The 21,694-nt window shown below is 33.8% G+C and overlaps 1 protein-coding gene across 3 annotated transcripts in view; it reads right to left on the reverse strand.

Moving 5' to 3' along the window:
- Positions 1–6,881, reverse strand: part of sv (paired box protein shaven) — a 390,766-nt gene extending 383,885 nt beyond the window's left edge. The window contains exon 1 of one of the 3 annotated variants that reach the window (XM_081726726.1): positions 6,435–6,881. The gene's annotated coding sequence lies outside the window, so the exon portion shown is untranslated. Of the gene's footprint in view, positions 1–6,122 lie in introns of all 3 variants that reach the window. The other 2 variants (XM_081726727.1, XM_081726737.1) reach the window with 2 other exon arrangements.
- Between the last annotated feature and the right edge of the window lie 14,813 nt (positions 6,882–21,694).

The following is a 21,694-nucleotide window of genomic DNA, read 5'->3' on the forward strand; positions in this document are numbered from 1 at the left end:
CTCATATTAAGCCGAGAGTCTTACTTGTATTCTCTGGTATTTGCCCCATTTTCATATTTGTAGTTTTTTAGAATTCTAAGACTTCTCGGTTTAAAGCTTTACCATATACAATGGAATTCCTTAGCGAGTATAGTATAAGATGATAAATATGAAAAAGATTCAATTTAATGTTTTGTTTCATGATTAAGTTTGACGTAATCCTCTGAAATAACAAGCTAATTAGCCGAAGTTTCTTTTAAATCTACCACTTATATAACATTTCAGTACAATACCAGTAGAATTAAGTTCGACTGTAATTAGCTATAGAAGAACAAATAAGTATTTCCGTCTGTTTTTGTCCATTAACATTTTTTAACCAAACCTTTTTATATTTACAGTGGGTGTATTTAAAAAAGTAGTGTGTACAAGCTACATTTAAGATGTATCAACGTCATTTTGAGAAATGTAGAAATAATATCATAAACTGATTTTCTTGATGTCCATTAAGGACAAAACAAAACTGAAATACACTTTAATGCAGGCTTTTCCAACCAGTGTGTCGAGCAGCACCAAATGGTGTGTCGAGAAAATTTAGAATTTAAAAATAGGCCTAATTTGTCATCCAACTATACATGAACATGTTTTAAACGGATATATCTATTATTTTTACCGTAGAGTCTTTAGTAGTAAGTGGAAATAATTTTGAGGCACAGTGTGCATACCAATACTTGCAACAGCAGCTAACCTAACCTAATTATATCCTCAATCAAAAGGTTTGGAAGCATTGCTTTAACATACAGAAAATAATTTTACATTATACATATTGATGCTTGAAATCTCTATTTGATACACTTTATGTTGTTTGACAATATGTGTCTATGTATGATACTAAATCGTTTGAAGGTAAGTCTCTGAAAAGTGGTTTATCTTGAATAAAACGGGATCTGAGGTTTGATGTTAGAATGATCACCCCTGGCGAGAAGACATTGGTTAGATTCCATGCCACGTGAACTTGTGATGGACATTATTGTGTTCGTCGATTTTCCATCTCCTCCCACTGTCTTCATTTAACGAATATTATATTATCATTATATACATGCATTTATCATCCAAGTCTTTTAGTTTTCAGAATATACGCGTGAAACTTTATGCCTAAAGGTAATTTATAGTTTTGTACGCAGAATTCAATATTGGGAAACTATATATTTGAGCAAAAAATTACGAGATATTCCGTGCCAAGGATCCACTATGAGTAGCAATGACGCCGCTAAGCATTATAAAAAATACTATGATCTTACACCACACCTGTTGCACGGAAGATTTTCTTGTTTGTCTTATCGGTATGGTTTATTCCACTACCTTTAGATAGTGGCTAATGAAAAGAAGCTACTGGAACATAAAACAAACAACAAGGGAACTAGTAAAAAAAAGAAAGAAAGCTAATAAAATTCGACAGCTAGAGTCTACTTTCGTAATCTCTTAACCTTCTTCACCATCATTCTGTTTTTCAAAACAGATAGATATTAAAAGGAGGAAAAACCATTAACATATTCTTATTCTACTATTATTATTTTTAGTATTACCAACCGTGCGAACTTATTTATCTACGTCTTTAGTTGGCAGTAGACTTGTTTTTTCATAACATGTGACCAACTAACTTGCTGGAATTCCTCCTTCCAGATGCCCTCTATAAGATCGTAGTTCGAGATATTGGACGTCTACAGAGCACGATTCGATAAACGAAGAATGCGGATACCTTAAGAAAACTGCTTCAGCTACGTGCTTTTATTGTCAAACAAAATGTTCTTTTCTTGCCAACGCGTCAAGCGGACTTTTATTTGTTTATTTATTTTTTTTCTTTTTTTAGTACTAAAGTTACTACTACAATTCATGAATGTGAGATACAATCACCCTAAAGGGTTTTTTATTTGAGCTATTTGTTTTTAAACTGATGCAGCGCAGATAAGATTACGTAATACAAAATTTGACAAACAAGCGGGCAAACACACTCAAGTGGTAAACAGAAGTATATAAGAGTACGGTATGTATGTACAAGCATTCCGTGATTTAATACCTTTTAAAGGAAAATAAAAAGTTTGTTCTACATGCAATTAAAAATAGATCTATGAGTACTTTAACTGATTAAACATGATATTACATGACCCATGATGATACACAGATCGTACATCTAATTATGGTATCCCAAATCGTCATTTTGGTTTATTTTTCCACACTATTCTTCTAAATCAAATATAGAAAGGATATTCTACCTGTAAACTGAAAGATGGTTCCAGTTTTTAATTCCATTATTTTTGTTTCCATACAGAAAGCACATGTAAGAACTATTCTGAAATCTAATATGTTGTACGATGGTATCCTATTCTGCATAAAATCAGGTGACTTATTGTATCAGTTTTGGCCCTAGTAATACATGGATTTGGATAAATATGCACTAAAAGTATTAAATGTATTTACACGCAAAATGTAAATGCAGTAATAAATAAAGAAGCACTTACTTTATATCAAGTTTTACTTTTTTGTACAAATAGATCCACTAGTTATTTCTCCTACATTTATATTGTTAGGTAGTGTAGAATGTAAGTGCGTAAGATTCTCTGAACTAAATAAAAATCTAATAACCATAATTTAGAAATGAGTTCCTTCCTTGTTAAAGTTTACAATTGATAACTTTTAGCTATTATAATTCGGTGATAACGAAATGAATAACTATATTTATGTTAATTCTATTAATCTGTATTCACGATGAAAACAAGAGGGTATTTGTAAAATTCAACTTGTGTAAAAGTGATTATAAGAATTTGCATCAGGATTCAAACTAGGAACTAAATTTGAATGTGGAGTGGTTTGTACAACTGAACACTATTGTATATATATTGTTCTTAAATAAGCCAAGTATTGTTAGGTGTTGCGAATAACTTTTTAAAATCTTTTATTTTAACGGAGGTGATTTTGGACAAAATCAGGACGAGATGTATTAAATATGTCCTCCCGCAGAATGTGAATGAACTAATGAACAAAAAGCACTTCCCATGTATTCAATTTTATGTATTTGTAAATGTGAATTCAATAGCATTATTTGTGATATTCATTTTCTTAAAAATTTACGTAGATTAACGTATCAACGAAAAGAACTATTAGTACATAAGAATGTTTGTAGCACAAGACAATACGTCAAAAGTCTTCCGTTTGAATCCTTCGTCAGCGGTCTAAGTCATCAGGGATATTTTTTGTTTAATTTATAGAATATATATCAAGAAAATACTTTTTGTTTAATTTTAGGAAAATCTTGATTATTGCAAATTGATTACGCTGTTTTGCAGAATCACTTCAAATATATATCTGTATTCTATTTTATTGCTCATTTATGGAATCGATAAAATAAACTGTAAATAGATCTAAACATTATTTTTTCTTTAAAAGTGATGAATATTTGAACTTTTCTCAATATTTTAACTATCTTGTTAGTTTTGATCGTTGGTTGGTTGAGTTGGGCTTAGTTTCCTGTTCAACAGAAATACTATATGAGACATGGACTTACAGCTTAACGTAAGATCCGAACCATATGAACTTCCGACGAGAATCGAACTTGCGTCTCTCGCGTCAAAACACGCGTACGCTAACCATATTGCCACAAAAGAGCTCTTTTAATATATAGAATTATATTTATGTTTATAGTGAGTTATTTCATTCAAATTAAACTAATAATTTCACCTTCATTTATACATATTTTGCAATAATCACCTTTAAAGTATTGTTGATCTTCTATTGTACCTATTGGTCCTATAAGAAATTTTGAATGTCCAGAAATATGCCTTAAATCTCATTTTGAAGTTAAAGCTATGCAAACTTATTGTTGGCAGTTCGCGTGCCTATATTTCAAAGGTTTTCACAAAGAATATTAGTACAAGCAACAAAAGAACCGAATTTTAAACATTTTACAATACAAAACGTACGAATGTTCATATTTTATCCATTAATATAAAAAAAAATGAATTAGAGGTATATACTCTTACTCTGTACATAGTTTCAAGCAAGACGTGATACTGATGTATTTCATTAAAATTATTAATGTAATTCTTGTTATTGTACTATTTTTTTAAAATACGTATTTTTAAAATTGACATGTTTGCGGATCAAATTATGCAGCAGTGAATGTTAAATTCATATTTCAAGTTGAAGTATTACCTAATTAACACCGTAACTTAGGTTAAACCTTCCCAACTGGGAGATCAGGGTTCAATTTTCCTGTAGATACTAATAAGACTTGTTTCTTTAACATTGTCTCTCACAATTTCATAAATGAAATCATTTAATAGCGAAGTTAAATTAGTTTTAAGAAAACGCAATTGATTGTTCCAAAACTTTTGTCTAAACCAATATGGAAATTATTGCATTTTTTTACTTCTTTAGTTTCCTCCGAGTTGCAAATAGTCTGTTTATGTAAGGAATAAAATGAAGGTTCTAATACAAGATCTTTACTATGGAATTACTCAATCAATGTTAATTTAACCGGCATATAATTCCAATGTAAATTGGAGGATATAAGATAACGAGAACTAAGGCCATTATTAGCCATACGTTTAGTACAATTAACTAGTTCGGTTTAGTAGATATCAAAATGTGTATTCTATACTGTTATTAAGTTATTTTCTTGACATCCTTGCATTTCAAATTTTTAATACATGGAACTTAGGGAATTTCGTTAGATCTATTTGCAGAAACTGTGTAATGTCGTAAATAAATATGGTATATAGTTTTTAGTATGATCATATATCTTTAAAAAAATGTCTTTATGAAAAGAAATGTGTCTTTATTACTTGCATTAAAATCTAATAGTCGGAGATGGGAAAATAGTATTAAAATTTTAAAGTGATTTTAATTTGAGAATAAATCGTAACTATATTACAGAGGATCATAATGAATAATTTGCTTAATCATATGCGATATTTCTTTGATCTGTACATAGCCTTTTCATGGATCTTTGCGTAGTCTATTTTAAACCGAGGTTTAAAACTTTATGCACTCACTATTCTATCTCATTTAACAAATCACCAATTAACAACGGCAAACAAAAAAAATTTTGGCTATCAACTGCCAGTGTGCCTTGTGCTTTATATGGAATGTGCTTTTGTGTCAAAAGCACATACATATTTAAGAAAGGGGGAAAATGTTTGTCTAAAATGTAGTACCATACAAAAGCAATATTTTCAGAAACACGTACTTGAAAAACGAATTATGTTAAATTGTAGGTAGTTCATTTAGAGAATAATCATACTGCAAACGTACGCTCCATCAAATTTTGTAAGACACGCGGCGAGGAATACACGCCAATCCTTGGTATTAATAATTCTTAAATATCTGTACTAATAGGTATTAAAGTTTAATTTTCACATTCTTCAGACAACCTTAAACTTGTGAAATAAATTGAAAAGAAAGATTTAAGATTGAGTAAAATATTTTATTATATGCTCACTGTATGAAACATATTCTTATCTAACAAGCATGAGTTAATTGATTCTGTACTTCAATACTGAAATAACATACTGAGTATATTTCTTTATAGGAACGAAAGGAAGTACGCTCTTTAATACCTGTTGAAATTCAGATAGGGGTTTCTGTTCCATGCGGGCCTTCAAATCTTTTCGTCTACAAGAAGGAATCTCGCAGATTCGTGATTTATGAAGAGGAAAAAGACGAGAAATGCAACGCATCTCGTCGAAATTTTCCAAAGATATAATAAATTCTTCGGAATACACTTGACAGAATTTGTTGTTTAAGTCTACTGCTCCTCGCCGAGTATGTGCAGTGTCAGGACAGGAAGACGTTTAAAGCTCCGACGATAACCGTTTGTGTAACAGGTGGTGAACGGGAAAATGAAGAGCAGACACCTCCCTTTGGATCTCTAGTTAACGAGGAATACAACAGAATTCCTAACTTGTCATGGACATACAGCAATATGAAATAGTTCGTTAATAAAATGTCAGAATGTCCAAATGAACGCGAAGTCTCAACGTTCTAGGCCTATATGAAAACACCAATATTTAGACAGCACCTAAACTTGTAAAGTGTGAAACGAATTCAACAACACCACGCAATTCTTATTTATTTTAAGTACAACATACCTGTGAAACGATCAAGCAATGCACTATCCTTGCACTTGGATATATCAAATTCTTCTATAATGCTTCTATCACTGTGTCCTTACTCAAGAGGGCTAATGTGATACTCCACGATAGCCACAAGCCACAATTCACTGTTAAAATTCAGAACCAAGAACTTCGTTTACGCACAACAGTTGTCAACAACAATCAATCAACAATAACACACACAACCACTTTGGGACATAACAAGCAGCAGGAGAATCGATGTGTCACCAAATTACAAGCAAGTAAAAATAATTTCAAATAAAAAGGGGGTTTTCGTATTCTTCTTACCTTAGGTTGAGAAGGCAAAACGGCGATGATAAAGCAGAGAAATCACAAAATATCCAATAGCTTAGTAGAGTCACACACGACAAATTGATCACTGTTTCCCAAATAATCACCACTGTTTTTGTTGTAACCAGCGTTATTGGTGTCGATCGGTTTTGTTCTTCGGCTGTTACGGTCTTCGGTTATTGCTACTTTCTCTCTCTCTCTCTCTCCTTCTCCTCTCTCTTTTTCCACTGTTCACACCTCGCTCGCTCGCGCGATTGTTTCTTTCGCTCGTTCTCCCGTGCTGAGCAGGACCACTGAGGACCAACTGTGCCAGAGGCTTGCTTCTACCAGAGTGGCGGCGGCCAGAGTCCGTCCGGTGTGGTTGCGCTTCACGTACCAGTAGACGTCACAGCATAGCCTCAAGCACTAGCCCGGCAGTCTCACCTTCTGGCGGTAGTACGTTGGATCTCTCCTTTCCTCCCCCACCAATGCCACCTGTCCAACGACAGCTTCAGGCCCTCCCACCCGCGCTTCCCCCACCAAGTCTTTTTGTTTTTTTGCCTCCGGGCAATCTCTCTTTGCCGGTAAAGCCAAAAGGACGATTGCCATCCAGTACCACCTACTTTACTAGTTACGTTTCATTATGGAGTTCTCCAGTGTGGAACAATCCCCACCTCCAATTTTTCGTGCCGCTTTCTCATTGGTTTCCTATACCAACTCCTGGCGTGGCCATTCTATCCAAGACTTCGCTTTCCCTTTTCTTATGTTTAAAGAAAAAGAGCAGATATTGTCTTTTGGCAGAGAGACGAAGGTGGAAGAATTGAATATTGTGAAAACCTTACGGTCTATCACAAGTGGTGTTGGTTATGCGTTATGCCGTCGACAACTTCTTGTTAAGATCGATACCCCAATATTCTATGCATAACATTCTATTTATGCAACATGAGACAACTTGATTTTATTAGATATATTGGTAAATGTTCTTGTGCAGTGTTTAACAAATAATTGCTTTTCCGGCATCAACAGTAGATTTCGTTGCTGGTAGCTTAAATTATTGTTGTATGCTATCACTACAGGATACCATCCACACGTCTTTTCTTTGTTTTCATTCTTTTTTAAATCGTTTTAGTTAACAGAAGAGCAATTCGCCCGAAGACAATAAGCGTGCTTTTGTGGTGGAATATAACTGGATCCACCGGTTGAAAACAGTAGTGCAATGTATGAGTCAACCAGCTGCCAATTAAAAGAGATTCTGCCTGCCTTTTGTAGCTTCCCTTAAGCCCTGACATTATCACTTCCTTCCCAACATTTCTTTAATGGACGCTAGCACATTCAGTATATTTATACATTATTTCTTCTTATTTTTTTCAACATAATATCCTGCACTCTGCAGGCAAGGCAGATAATTTCGAAGACATCCGCATATTTACCTTGTCACATCACCTACATATCAAAATTACACCCAAATAAGAGTGTAGTTTACTGTAATCCAGGGTAGAAGTTCATATAAAAACGTATATTCAACTATTGACAGTTTGAAACATCGCTGTTTTAGTTAAATAATATAAGCACATACACCCAGGTAAGATAGGAGTCAAGCAGATAGAACGAGACCGCGTACTTTTAAACTCATGAACTAAAATGAATTAGAGGGTTGTTAACTAAAATTCTCTTCATGAGATTAACGACATAGTTAAATAAATCGTTTTCGAGTGCGACAATGCTATTTGGCACTAAGTTGCTAAGATTCGACTTTACGAAAAATATGGATAATGTACCTGTAGAAAAAAAAAGTAAGTGAAAACTTTGAAGGGTGGATCCAGAACCCAAGTGAATTCGAACTCGTATCAATGTTCTTCATGATTTGGAAGACAGACGGTAAAAATGTGTATTGTTATTATTATTAATAATAATAATCTTATCTGTTGTGGGGCGAAGAAAAGGCACCTCGGGTAGTATTATTATACGTGTAACATCTAAAAATAATACCTGTTATTTCTGCAAAGCAAAATTGTCTGTAGTTTATTATTAACATTAATGTTGAGGTTAAGAAGAAGTAATTGAAGGGGTGGATTCCGAAAGTCAATTTTTGTCAATTTTGAGATATTGGTTCTATTAAGTTCCATTTCAACATCTTCGTATATTGAACAAAGTTTCATGCCAAAACTACATAAATCAAATTAGTTGTAGGCAAAACAAAACTGCTTTTTTTTTTCCAAAATGTCCTTAGTCAACTGTATTCTCTGAAGTTATTTTCTGACTCATACCTACAAACACTTATAAAACTCTTGCTATAGATGATAATTTTACCGTTATCTTACCAAACGTCGGCAATTACAATTTTCTTTTAGATAGATTACTTTTTTTGTTTTGTTTACGGAAATAGAATTATGGAAACGCACACAAAATATCGTCTCCTGAAAAACTTTATTTTTGACTTAGGCTCTTTCGGAATTGAGCTCTTCAATTAATGGCATATGAGTTCAATAGAAGAAGAGAAAATATAGTTAGTTTGCTATGTATTATGTATTTGATTGTTGAAGCAAACAGTATAAAAGAGTTTAAGAAACGAATCAATGTATAATTTGATGTTTGTTTCAGGGAGTAAGTATCTGTGATGAATTTTATAGTTAAAGTTAAGTGTAGGATTTTGCTTTATTGTGTTGTTAAAGTATGACTTACATTGATGTATGTCCATACCATCATTCAGGAGTTGAATATCAGTTGTCTAATTTCGGTTCCATCATAGGGGCCTATACTGTAATATTTGGTATTTACTGATTAACAATTCCTGATGCAAATTCCGTGACATATAGCCCTGTCACACAATTCTAGTTTTGCTTTGTTTTAATAAGTAAAGACAAATACAATAAAGATGCCAATCAAAAGGAAGAAGTGTATTCCGACAATAAAACAAACAATGAACATTTGTATGAAAAAGGAGAAACTGAATGGAGAAGTTTTTTCAATATAGAGAATACCGTATTTACTCGAATTTAAGTGCCCCTTCTTGGTGGGTACTCATAATCGCTTAATACTTCTTTTAGGCCAATGGTGGAATTACCAGAAGATACTTTTTACATGTTGTCGATAAGTAAGGAGAATAAAAACAATAACAAAGTCTGTACCTTTAAACAATTTGTCCCTCTCTAGATAAAGGGGCGTATCTCATTTTCATAACTTGTGCACAAGACAAGTTTAAACCTTTTCTTATTTATTCTCTCGCCTTCTTTTATATCTAGTTTGATTTCGTAAGTTATATACTTGAAACGAAGAAAATTAAACTAAATTTTAAAAGAAGACGATAGAATAAATAATGAGAGAAGATTAAAGCTTGTCTCCTGGAAAAAGTTAAGAAAATGAGATACGCCCTTTTATCCCGAGAGGGACGGATTTAAAATCCTGTTACCGATTACTTAATTTTTCAGTTCGCTACCCCATGCAAGTTCAAGCAGTATTTTTCAGAATGGATACAGGTATTACCGACAGCTCTATCTGGAAATACACTTTTAATAAGTCACTGGTTTGCAGCCAATAATGAGTCGTTAGTTTGTTAGTTCTGTGATCCTATAGGGAGTGCATCCATCCACATAATAAACGAATTCTTAAACCTGAAACACTTTCTTAGGGGGTTGACTAGTGATACTTATGTTCGAGTAAATACGAAATATATCTTTTCGAATTTACATGTTTTAATGTATTAACAAAAGAATTTTCTGAATATTTGAAACTTTTAGAGACATTCTAGACATTAGCGTCATTCCAGATTTTGACAATGGTGGAGGAGATAAGATTGTCTGCCGACATAATAATTTCAGGTCTTTTGTTAGCATATTAGTATACAATTTTTTAAAAGGGATGCGTTTCTCAATTTCAGAAAAGACAACTGCCCTCCTGCTCACCCCAAATGACGCCCCTGATTCCAGAGCATACATTGAGAAAAATGTATGTAGGGTACATAAAATCGTATGTTACATTTGTAAATCCTGTAGTTTTTGGACTCAACGTACAGCAAACGTATAACTGTAAATTCAGGTTTTATAATACTTTCTGTATAAGTGTTCCATCTGCCGTACTTTTCGTATGAAACGATATAGGCGGTCAGGATCTCACACATACAAATGGACATATGTAACATTTAGCTTACGAAGGTAACATACATATATGTATGTAATATAAGGAAGATGATTAGATTAGATAGCAGACATCCTGCAACGGCATGATGTAATAATCTAAATGCAGTGCCTATGTAGCATACCGATAACGTATGCTCCGTACTGGTTTCTGTAGTAAGCAATAGGATTCCGCATATTTATTTGTAAGATATATCGCTGTCCGGAAAACTGATTTTTCTCAGTGTACTCTAGCAGAACACTTGTAGGTCTATTATTGGTCAGAGTAGTTAGAAATTGCAAATTTCAAAAATAAAGTTGATAAATAGTTGTCCCTACGAAGTTTAAAAGTATTTTGGCCATCAAACAATTTGCAGTCAGTTACTCAACAGTTTCAACTACGCACTTCTAGTCGCAATTCCATTTATTTCGTAGGAGTTACGTTTGCAGTAAGTTGAATGGCAAATCTCGGCAAAGCAACCAAGGGCACCCATATTGTGGTTTCCAAGGGGAAGAAGTATACGAGACATTTCAAATATAGTTTCAAATTTTGCTGTAACTAATGTAAAAATTCAATTGGGTTTTCGATATTCCGAAGTACGATTTCCTCTAGAGGGGCAATCGCCCCACCTTGCCTCCCATGATGGGCGCCCTTGAAAGCAACCAATTACAATGAAGCGCCAACATTGACATCTGGCTAAATTCCGTTTTCTACTTTTGGTCCTATTGTCTATGTTGCTAGAGAAGGCGTTAGTAGAGATGCGCACGAGATAAGAATTCGAAATCTTCGTCTCAAAAATATGTCGCGAAAGTGATGTTTTAACTGTTTCTATTGGAGGAGATCTTGTCTCGAATCTCATCATGAAAATTTCGTCTCGTCTCGTCTCGTGCTCAACTCTAGGTTATTTTCTTTTCGCATTTCTTTCGAATATGGTTACTTGATGCAGGAGTGCCCATGCAGAAAAGTGCGAAATCGAGATTTTAGAGGTTGCGAACAATTAGGTACTTTAACTAGGTATCAATTGTATTAAAACTGAATAATTTGTATAAAAACTGTAATTTACACACATGTAATCAAGGCAGTACGCAGGACCGTCTATATGTATTGACCTAAACCGAATGTGGATTCAGGATTCGAAGCATAAGTATTTATCTAATCGGTTATCCAAAGGAACTTGAGCTTAATTATATGTATTAATCACGCATATTTCCTGTAAAATTTTGTGGTATACGCGCCCCAACACATTGGTTTTCCCAGGTACTCATAACGCTACTAAGGCAGATTGTACCATCAGAGAGTGATGTGTTAAGAATGTTTAAATGTAAATATTGCTTTTGAAGGGACCAGAAGTGCACCTAGAAATTTTTGTAGGAAGGGGCCAAGCTTTGAAAAGAAGTTGTCCAATACAACATGCCACTATGGCTATGTAGAATTAAGCGGGTATTATTCTGCACCCGAAAAGACAATAAGTAATTGTAAAATACTTCCACCCATATTTTCAGAAAAAAATGATATAACTAGATTGTTTTCATAAGAGAGAGTACAGATAAAGTATAAGATCAAATTTTCATGCAACATCAATCATTTCCCTGTTAAACAAGTATACTTTTATTGAGAAAGTGCACAAATGTATGTTCAGTTACGAAGTTTGGAGAGGGGCAGATCCAGTGAACTTCCGTCTTGGGTTCACCCCTTGAGAGGACAAATGTCATGAGAATCTAGAGGATGAGTCAAGGCGTTTAGTCTTTGAGTACTCCTGACTTGGTAGGTAACTTTGGCAATCTATTATTTTGTAACATGCTTGTCACCCTTCCCTCAGTAGCTCAGTTGTAATTTAAATTATTTCTAAGATTGTAACATTTCATAATTCAGTGCCACGTTAGTTTCAATTTTCACGTCAATGACGAGACATTTGATGATTTTTAGACTTCCAAATTTTGATTTGCCAAAGCATTACAGAGCAAAAATAGTAGCAAATAGCGAAGAATGCTTTTTTGGAATAGATTCAACTTCTCAAGAACAGGTTCCATCTGCTCTCTTAACACTATTTAAACCGGAAGTGATAGAAATGACCGTTTTCGGTTTTAACGTTGATTACAATAGTACAAGGACGGTAATAGATAGCGAGAACTGTCTTTTAAAAATAGGTTCAGCGTCCCAAGAATACATTCCATTGTTACCCTTATTTATCTCTCTGCTAACACGGGAAATGGTAGAAAGCCATTACCATCTCCAGTTTTAACACTGGTTTTCATAGAAAAAATGAAATGAATCTTTTTTTTATTTTTGCGTCCCATGCATATGCCGGTTAGGCTAAAGGCGACGGTGATGATGAGAGATGAATGAAATGGTGGAATGAAGAAAGTGGGAGGAAACAGGAGAACCCCGAGAAAAACCACGCACACGGTGTTTGTCCACCACAAAGTTCACTTAGCGGGAGCAGGGTTTGAACTCGGGACCCCAAGCACCAGAGGTAAACACTCTACCACTGAGCCACCGCGGCATCTCTGGTCTTCAAAATGTGGAAACGATGAGAGATAGCAGTGGCTTCCTGATATGGATGAATCATCACAAGAACAAGTTTTATCTTAATCTTTACACAGAGAAAAAACATGTGGCGTATGTGAAAACGCAGGTTACGTGCGTAAATCCTGTAGTTTTTGGACTTAACGTATGACTGACTATATGTAACAGCAAACCTATAACTGAACCTATAACTGCAAACCTATAACTGAAAATGTGTGTTTTATAATACTTTCCGTATAAGTGTTCCATCTAAGCATACTTTCCGTGTGAAAGAAAGAAGTGTAAGGCTGTAGGATCTCACATACAGATGGACGTATATAACACATAGTTGACATATGTAGCGTACATATGCCTATGTAATATCAAGAAGACTGTTAGATGTCAGACATCCTGTAGTGACATGTTATAACATCTAAGCAGGAAAAGGCAGTACTATATAGCATATGGATAATATATCTCCATACAGATTTCCGTAGTAAACATAAGGATCCCGTATATTTTTACAATATACCATTGTCCAGATAACGTATTTTTCTCCGTGTATCTATTTAAACCGGAAGTAATAGAAATTTAACGAGGAACTACATAATTTATATGGTTTACCCAACGTTGTTAGGGTCGTCAAGTCTAGGAGGCTTAGGTGGGCGGATCATGTAGCTAGAATGGAAGAAAGTAGAAACGCTTTCAAAGTCTTGACTGGAAGACCAATCGGAAAATGACCATTAGGAAGACGTAGGCGCAGATGGGAGGACAATATTAAGATGGATCTCGCAGAGATTGGAATACAAAGTAGAAACTGGATCCAATTGGCTAAGGATAGAAGTCAGTGTAGAGCTTTTGTGAACGCGGCATTGAACCTCCGGGTTCCATAGGCCATAGAGTTAGTTAGTAATAGAAATTTACGATTTCAGTTTCATCACTGATCGTCATAGTGGGAAACGATACCAAACGAGTAGTTTTTTTGTTTTTAAATATATATATCTAGTTTCATAAGAATACCCTCCATTTCCGATATATTCCTGTAATGCAACCGGAAATAGTAGAAGTCCACTACTTCCAATTTTACCATTGATCTCCAAAGATAGAAAACTTTAAGAGACGACGAGAAATGCTTTTTGATATGCATTGAATGTTCAAAGAAGAAGTTTTATCTCGACCTTCATCCACCTATTCAAATCAAAATATAGACCTTCTTCCACGAAAATTGGTGGAAGTCAAAGGTATATGGTTTCAATACTGATCATTATTGTGAAATAAGAAGTAATAGTAGAGAGAAGCAGATCTTTTGTATGAATTCAATACCAAAAGAATACATTCAATTTCCAACTTTATTCTTTTATTGCGACCGGAAGTTGTATATAAATGACTTCTACTTAATATCACAATTTCAATTTCCATAGAGCGAGAATGGCAATAGGAGAGGATAGACTTTTCTTTTCATACATGGATTACGGAACTCAAGAATAAATTTCATTTTAACACTTACCGGAAATATACTACCAAAACCGGAAATATACTGAGTGCTCACTGACGTTTGTGTGCATAGACCAAAGTGTGACATCCGTTGTGGGTCTACAGGTATTAGGGGATCGCACACAGTACAACGGAATACTTCTACCCACACGGAGACGATAGTTTTCAGGAAGACAATACACGATGCCACCAAGCCAGGACTATACTTGCTTGGTTTGATAAAATATTTCAAGGAGCTGCAGCATATGGGTTTTCCCTCTAACTCACCAGATCTTAATTCTACAGAACATCTATGGGATGATGCGGAACGATCTCTTCGCGCCATGACTCCTGCACCGACATTTGTGGGCACATTGGGGGGATGTTATCAGAATATATGATATCAGATCTCCGTGGAAACGTATCAGTAGCTTGCAGAATCCATGCCACACCATGTCTGGCAGTCCTTCGAGCAAACGATGGACTAACATAGCATAGGTAGGTGGTCGCAATTCAATGAACACTTAGAGTACACTGTAAAAAAAATCATAGGTAAATTTACCATAAACGGCGAGAATCTGTTTGTCAAACCTCTATGTAAATCAATTTACACTTATAAAGTAAAATTACTAATGTGAAATAGTGTAAACATTACATTTTTATCAATAAAAATGTCATATTTTCTTATAAATTTACTGTAAATTTGTAAAAAAAAGAAAAAAAGAAAAAAGAAACCAGCAAATTTTGTAATTTAATCTAAAGAAATGTATATCAACTTACTAAACAAAGGGTAGATGATTTTACATTGATATTTGGTAATTTAAACTACAGAATTTTTTTTCCAGTGTAGTACAATTTCCGATTTCAACATTGGTTCCTATGTAGTAATAATTGGACGATATAGTGAGGAAATGTTTTTGATATGGATTCAGGATCTAAAGAGCAGGTTCCATCTCTGATTGTTATCCGTGTAGTGCAGCTGGAAATTGAAGATCTATTACTTTCGGTCTCAGTGTTAAATTCGGGTAGTTTCTAAGTCTACTGTAGCTTCACAATATGGAAAGAAATTAATTTTTTTCTTTTTTGGTGTTGACTGATTTTAATCATCTTGAATAAGCTACCTAAACAAGTGATTATTTAGTTTACTGACAAATTTGATTCAGATCGGTCAACTTATTAGTAAGAAATATAACTCCACGCCGCGACAGCATGATACAGTATTCAATAAAGTAGCTACCAATAATATTAATGGAGTATTATATTGATAGATTGGAATAGTGACGTAATTTTCTTCGTTACCATGGAAATTCTCTTCTGGACATGCTTTTTGTTTATCGTTGCTTGTCTTGCGTTAGATAATAGCCACAAACCCTAAATTTACTAACAAAATTCCTTGCTTTTTAATTCCCTTTCTAATTTTATCTACTTGAAATCTAAAAAATTGCTAGTATTTCTCTCAGGCTAATGCTTGCAATACGGGACATAGCAGATCACCATTTTCACATCAGAATAATCCTCTTAGCGAGTGGTGTACAGAGAGAAGCAAATGACAACAAGAATTACCTTTTCACTATGGGTTGAAATCGTTCATTCTCACTTTCAACCTTTCATATATGGCTGATCAGAAAAAAAGATCTACGAAAATACCCTAAGTTTATTTATTATTTATTAGCATTTACTTATTACAGAACAATAATGTCCCAAAAATAAGACAATGTATGCAAAAATGTGTTTCTAATACCATTGTAGAAATTTTATCTATGGAAATAAGAGTTGCTACCTGTCAAGAGCTGTACACTCTTATCTTTAAGTACAATGTCTACAATAGCATTAACGTACAATAAAATACTCAAAGGTGAGACGTTTATGAATCTATCGAAATGAAAAGCTTGAGGATAAATCTTTTTAGAAATCTACTAAAGCAAGTTTTAAAGGCTATGAAAAACATATCATATATGTCTTACAGTAACAGTTTGGATTGCAGTAAGACGAGCCGAAATAAATTTCGTGTCAAAATATGAGACGTGCCAAAGCTCTGCCAATAGAAACGTACATTTTCCGCGACGAGATATCACCCTCACAACAGGAGTGGTTTCGTAGGTAATTCTTGTCATATATTCAATCTTAAAAATACGACATATATTAAGATAAAACTGATACCAAAGCACTACGTCAATCCTTTTATTATGACACTATGTAGCATAAAAGGACAGTGCATATATAATAACTAAAAATTATAATTAATTTTTAAACTTTAATTTCAAATAATCTTCAATTAATGTCTTCAGAACAGTACTATTTCTAGCCTCTACAAAATATACATATATAACTAACTAACTCTATGCTCTACGGAACCCGGAGGTCAAATGTCGCATTCACAAAAGTTCTCCACTGACTTCTATTCTTAGGGCATCTGGATCCAGTTTCCACTTTGTGCTCTTATTTCTGCGAGATCATCCTAATATTGTCCTCCCATTAGCACCTAGGTCTTCCTTATGGTCGTTTCCCGATTGGATTTCCAGTAAAAACTTCGAAACCGTTCATACTCTCTTTCATTCTGGCTACACGACTAGCCCACCTGATCCTCCTAGACTTGATGACCCTAACAATGTTTACGGTATAAATTATGCAGTTCCTCGATATGAAGTTTCTGTCATTCAGCATTCCTGTTCCTCTTGGGGTGGAATATTCGTTTCAGGATTTTAGTTTTCAAATACTTTGAGTTTGCGTTCTTCAATCAGATGAGAGCAAAAAAGGTTCCAAAAGGATGGTTGAAATTCACTATTTAACGTTATTATATCTTCAATTTGTTTTAAAGTTTAGCGCCCCTTTCAGCAGCGAGACTATATCAGACGTGCACCTACAGCTTAACGTTGGATACGAGCCACAGAGCTCACGTCAGGAATCGAACCTAGGTGTGTCGTCACGCCAAAGACGCGTACGTTAACCGCTTACTCACAAGGGAGCTCAACGTTATTATATCGATACATCATTTTGCACTTAACACTTTCCATATTGTCTATGAAAACCGTAAGTGAGTTCTTTTTCTTTTTGTGAGGTTAATGCTTACACAATAGTTTAAGTTACTTTTAGATACACGCGTTGAAATCTCTTTATTGTTTTGCTTAATAAGAATAAGGAAACAAATGATAACTTCTCTTTAAAGGACTAATATCAGAACAAAAAAAAAAAAAATGCAAATACTAACTACAACAACAACTACTTGGCCCGGATACATAATATATGCAAAGATAAAGCGGGAGAAAAAATAAAGAGAGACAATATAATATAAATTCAACTTTTCAAACTTATTTATTTTCTTTTCACTCAAATGAAGGTGTAGAGAAAAATTAAAGAATGTCACAAAATTATTAAAACAGAGGTAACTCTAACACCTGGTGCCAGGTTAATACAAATTTCTTTTGATTATGATGGGAAGATTAAAAATCATTTAAAAAGTACTGTTCGAGTTAAATAAATGAAAGCTGTGTAGTATGGTGTGAGGAGAATCAATTGGACCACTTGGATGCCAAGTATCCTAACTCCAAACAACAACAACAAATTTAGTAATGTTTTCACTCACTTCTAAAGATGGGTACCTTTTCTAAAAGACTTTGTAAACAGTAAATTATAAAACTGCAAACTCCAAAGTTATGCGTTTTGTAGCGTTTGAACAGAAGTATGAATTGTTCATGATACAGTATATTGAACATCAAATTTCACTCCTGAAAAATTACAATTTTGGAATTAGGCCACTTGGCATTCAAGCGGTCTAATTATCTTAAACATCATGTTGTTCTTCTAACCATTGATTCTTGTCATATTTCTTCTTGGCTTTTTTATCAAACAGAAACAACAACAACAATAATAGTTAATAATATTAATATTATTATTATTATTATTATTATTATTATTATTATTATTATTATTATTATTATTATTATTATTATTATTATTATTAATAATAATAATAATAATAATAATAGCCAATATTGACCACTCTTATATAAATGATTTTGGGTCAGTGTGTATCTTCTATAATATTTTAATTCTAATGGAATTTGACCAATATTAAGGAGAACTCAGGTTAGTATAACTTAACAGCACATGAAGAAACAAAGAGAATTCAAATGTACCTTTTAAGACTTTGGGCACATATAAGTGAGTACATTATAAAGGTTAATACTCAATATACTAACTTATTTACTAATGTCACGCGCTAAGTAGTAAGTCAGGGTCTCTGCTTAAACCTAATTTACTTACTGGCGAAAAGCGCACCATAAAAATGTATGAACTCGGAAGAAGAAGAAATAAATTATTATATTTTTTTGTGTCCATTATTTGGTTGATTTTGTCCCTATGCCAATCGATGCTAGTTTAAATTTTAAAGTTGAAGAACTAATGATAATTTTACGCCACATTTCATTAACGATGGTGTGTACTGTCGTAACGAAAAGATTACTGGGTGTATATTAGTATCAGTTTCATCTAGGTGGAGTGGTTCTCGAATAGCACTAATTTTTATGTTCACCCAACAATTGGTTATTGTTGATTTTTCGGAAATTAATCAAGATGATTTACCCTCAAACACGCCATTTTGTTCAGCTTTAATTGATAAATATCTCGCCTTTGGCTTGTAAATTATTCATTGTAGCTCTGGTAAATTCAAGATTACTAATAAAACTCCAACTGACGAAAGCAGTATATATATTTTAAGATTATATATATTTTTGTTACAGTTTCGGCTATGTTACATTAATTTTATTAGAAATCTTTGGCTTATGAACAAAATGGAAAATAAACTAAAATATTTAGTTACACATCCTGGATTTATGCCTTGTATATTGAAAGAGAGCGATGAAAAATGAAAGTGAATGGCAAAAAATTAGTAGAATAAAGAGGGTGGACAAAACGGAAGAATTCCATGATAATGTTTATTTTCCACTCCTTGTTCTACATAGCGTTTGTTCCCTTGTAGGTCCCACACATGTTAAGGAACACCAAGCTCGCAGTAGAAACTTTAAGAATAATGAAAATCCTTATCACGGAACTTCTTTTTTATTTCAGTGGAAGGTACACGTCAGAGTAGAAACTTTAGGGATAATGGAAATATTCACCGGATTTTCCTTGGATTTCTATAGAATGTACCTATCACAGTACAAACTTTACGGATAATGGAAATATTTAGGGGACTTTCCTTCAATTTCAATGAAATGTATCTGTCACAAGAGAAACTTTAAGAATAATGAAAATATTCACAGGATTTTCCTTGGATTTCAGTCGAAGGTATCTGTCACAGTAAAAACTTTAAAAATAATGGAAATAATTACGGGATTTTCCTTGAATTTCAATGGGATATACCTGTCACAAGAGAATATTTAAGGATAATGAAAATATTCACTGGATTTTTCTTGGTTTCAATGGGATGTACTTGTCACAAGAGAATCTTTAAGGATAATGGAAATATTCACGGGATTTTCATTCGATTTCAATGGGAAATACTTCTCACAAGTGAAACTTCAGAGATAACAAAAATATTTACGGCAATTTTCTTTGATTTCATTAGAATGCATCTGTCACAACAGAATCATTATGAATAACGAAAATATTCAAGGGATTTTTCTTGGATTTCAGTAGGATGTAACTGTCACAGAAGAAATTTTAAAGATAATGCAAATATTCACGGGATTTTTCTTGAATTTTGGTGGGACGTGTCTACCACGGAAAAGTTTTAGATATCCAAAAGTCGTTCTGTGGTTATCGCGCAAAGAACCCGTGAATGTGGCCTCACAGGAAACACGTAGGAAGTTGCGTTTTCTGAACATAGGCGAACACGTGTATCCATGGGATATCCAATGCCAACAATTGAATGTCCAGTAGATATTCCGGACTGACGTCCTTGGACATCAAAGAGACTTTTCTGTTCCATGTGAACGTCAACTGCAGATACAAGAATAATCAAAATATCCAATCCCGAACCCTTTGCAACAAAATGAGCACTTTTCGTCCTTCATTTGATTTTCCCCTGAAAAATCAATGACAAGAACATTGTATATCATACGAGTTCAACCGAGTTCATCCGATTCATATCAAACTTGACATGATGGTAGCCCATAACCTGTTATTCAAGGTTGTGAAACATTATAGAGTGCAGGTCTTTGATTCCCCTTACATATAATTCAACCTTCATTATCACTAATAGAATGTATAAGGGGTCCCCTAAAGCCCAAAGCCCTAAGTTATACGTGAAACAAAATTCAAATGATGGATTATTATTTCTTTTTACGACGCTGTATCTCAGTTGCAACTTAGGAGAATTACTTTCTAACTTAATTCAATTCGTGACGTAAAGAAGAACTGGAATATACCTATTAGTATACTAACAATGGTGACACTTTTAATAAACATTTTATCTTAATTTTTGGATTTGTCTTAAATATAGTTATGAATACAAAATATTACTAAGTACAGACGTAAATTTTTACAATAATAAGCTGAAATTAGAGCACAGAATTACATTGTACCGAGAACAGATGCACTTCACCATCTTGATCATAATAAATATCCATGGTGCTATTAGTCGTCTAACAATAGTAGATAGCGTCTTATTTCGATTAAGACATTGGCTTGCATCGTCGCTATTTTTTCTGTAAACTTCTGTTTGATATCTATTAGTTTGAATCTCACTAAGTGTATTGTGATACTGTGTTAACATCGACAATTCAATTCTTAGCACGACTCGAAATCAAACACTACAGTACAATACATTCACCCTCTACTAGCATTGCCAATTCTAGTAATAATGTTACGTTCAAGTATTCTAGCAGAGAAGTACTCTAGCTTTAGAACTAACATTACTGTTTCTAGCTAGATTCCAGCAAGTATTCTAGTTAGATTCAACTAACTTTGCTTGTTGAATCTAGAAAAGCGAATTCAATGGTAAGAGCAATCTACTTTTTAAACACTGACAACGATAATGCATTAGTAATTTGACGACAGGTTTTAAAACACAAGTATGAACACTACAACACAAGTAGCGATAAAGAATCTCTAAATTATTGACAAACCCGACATTTTTATATTATCGTTTATTTTGTGCAATAGTTATGCAGGTGTTCACTATAGAAATATACTTCTTTCTTTCCTTTAAACACTACTTTCCCTCAATGTATTCAGTTTGTGTCTCC

The sequence above is a fragment of the Thermobia domestica genome, chromosome 1 (genome assembly GCF_964235325.1).
Source record: "Thermobia domestica chromosome 1, izTheDome1.hap1.1, whole genome shotgun sequence".
Taxonomy (NCBI): domain Eukaryota; kingdom Metazoa; phylum Arthropoda; class Insecta; order Zygentoma; family Lepismatidae; genus Thermobia; species Thermobia domestica.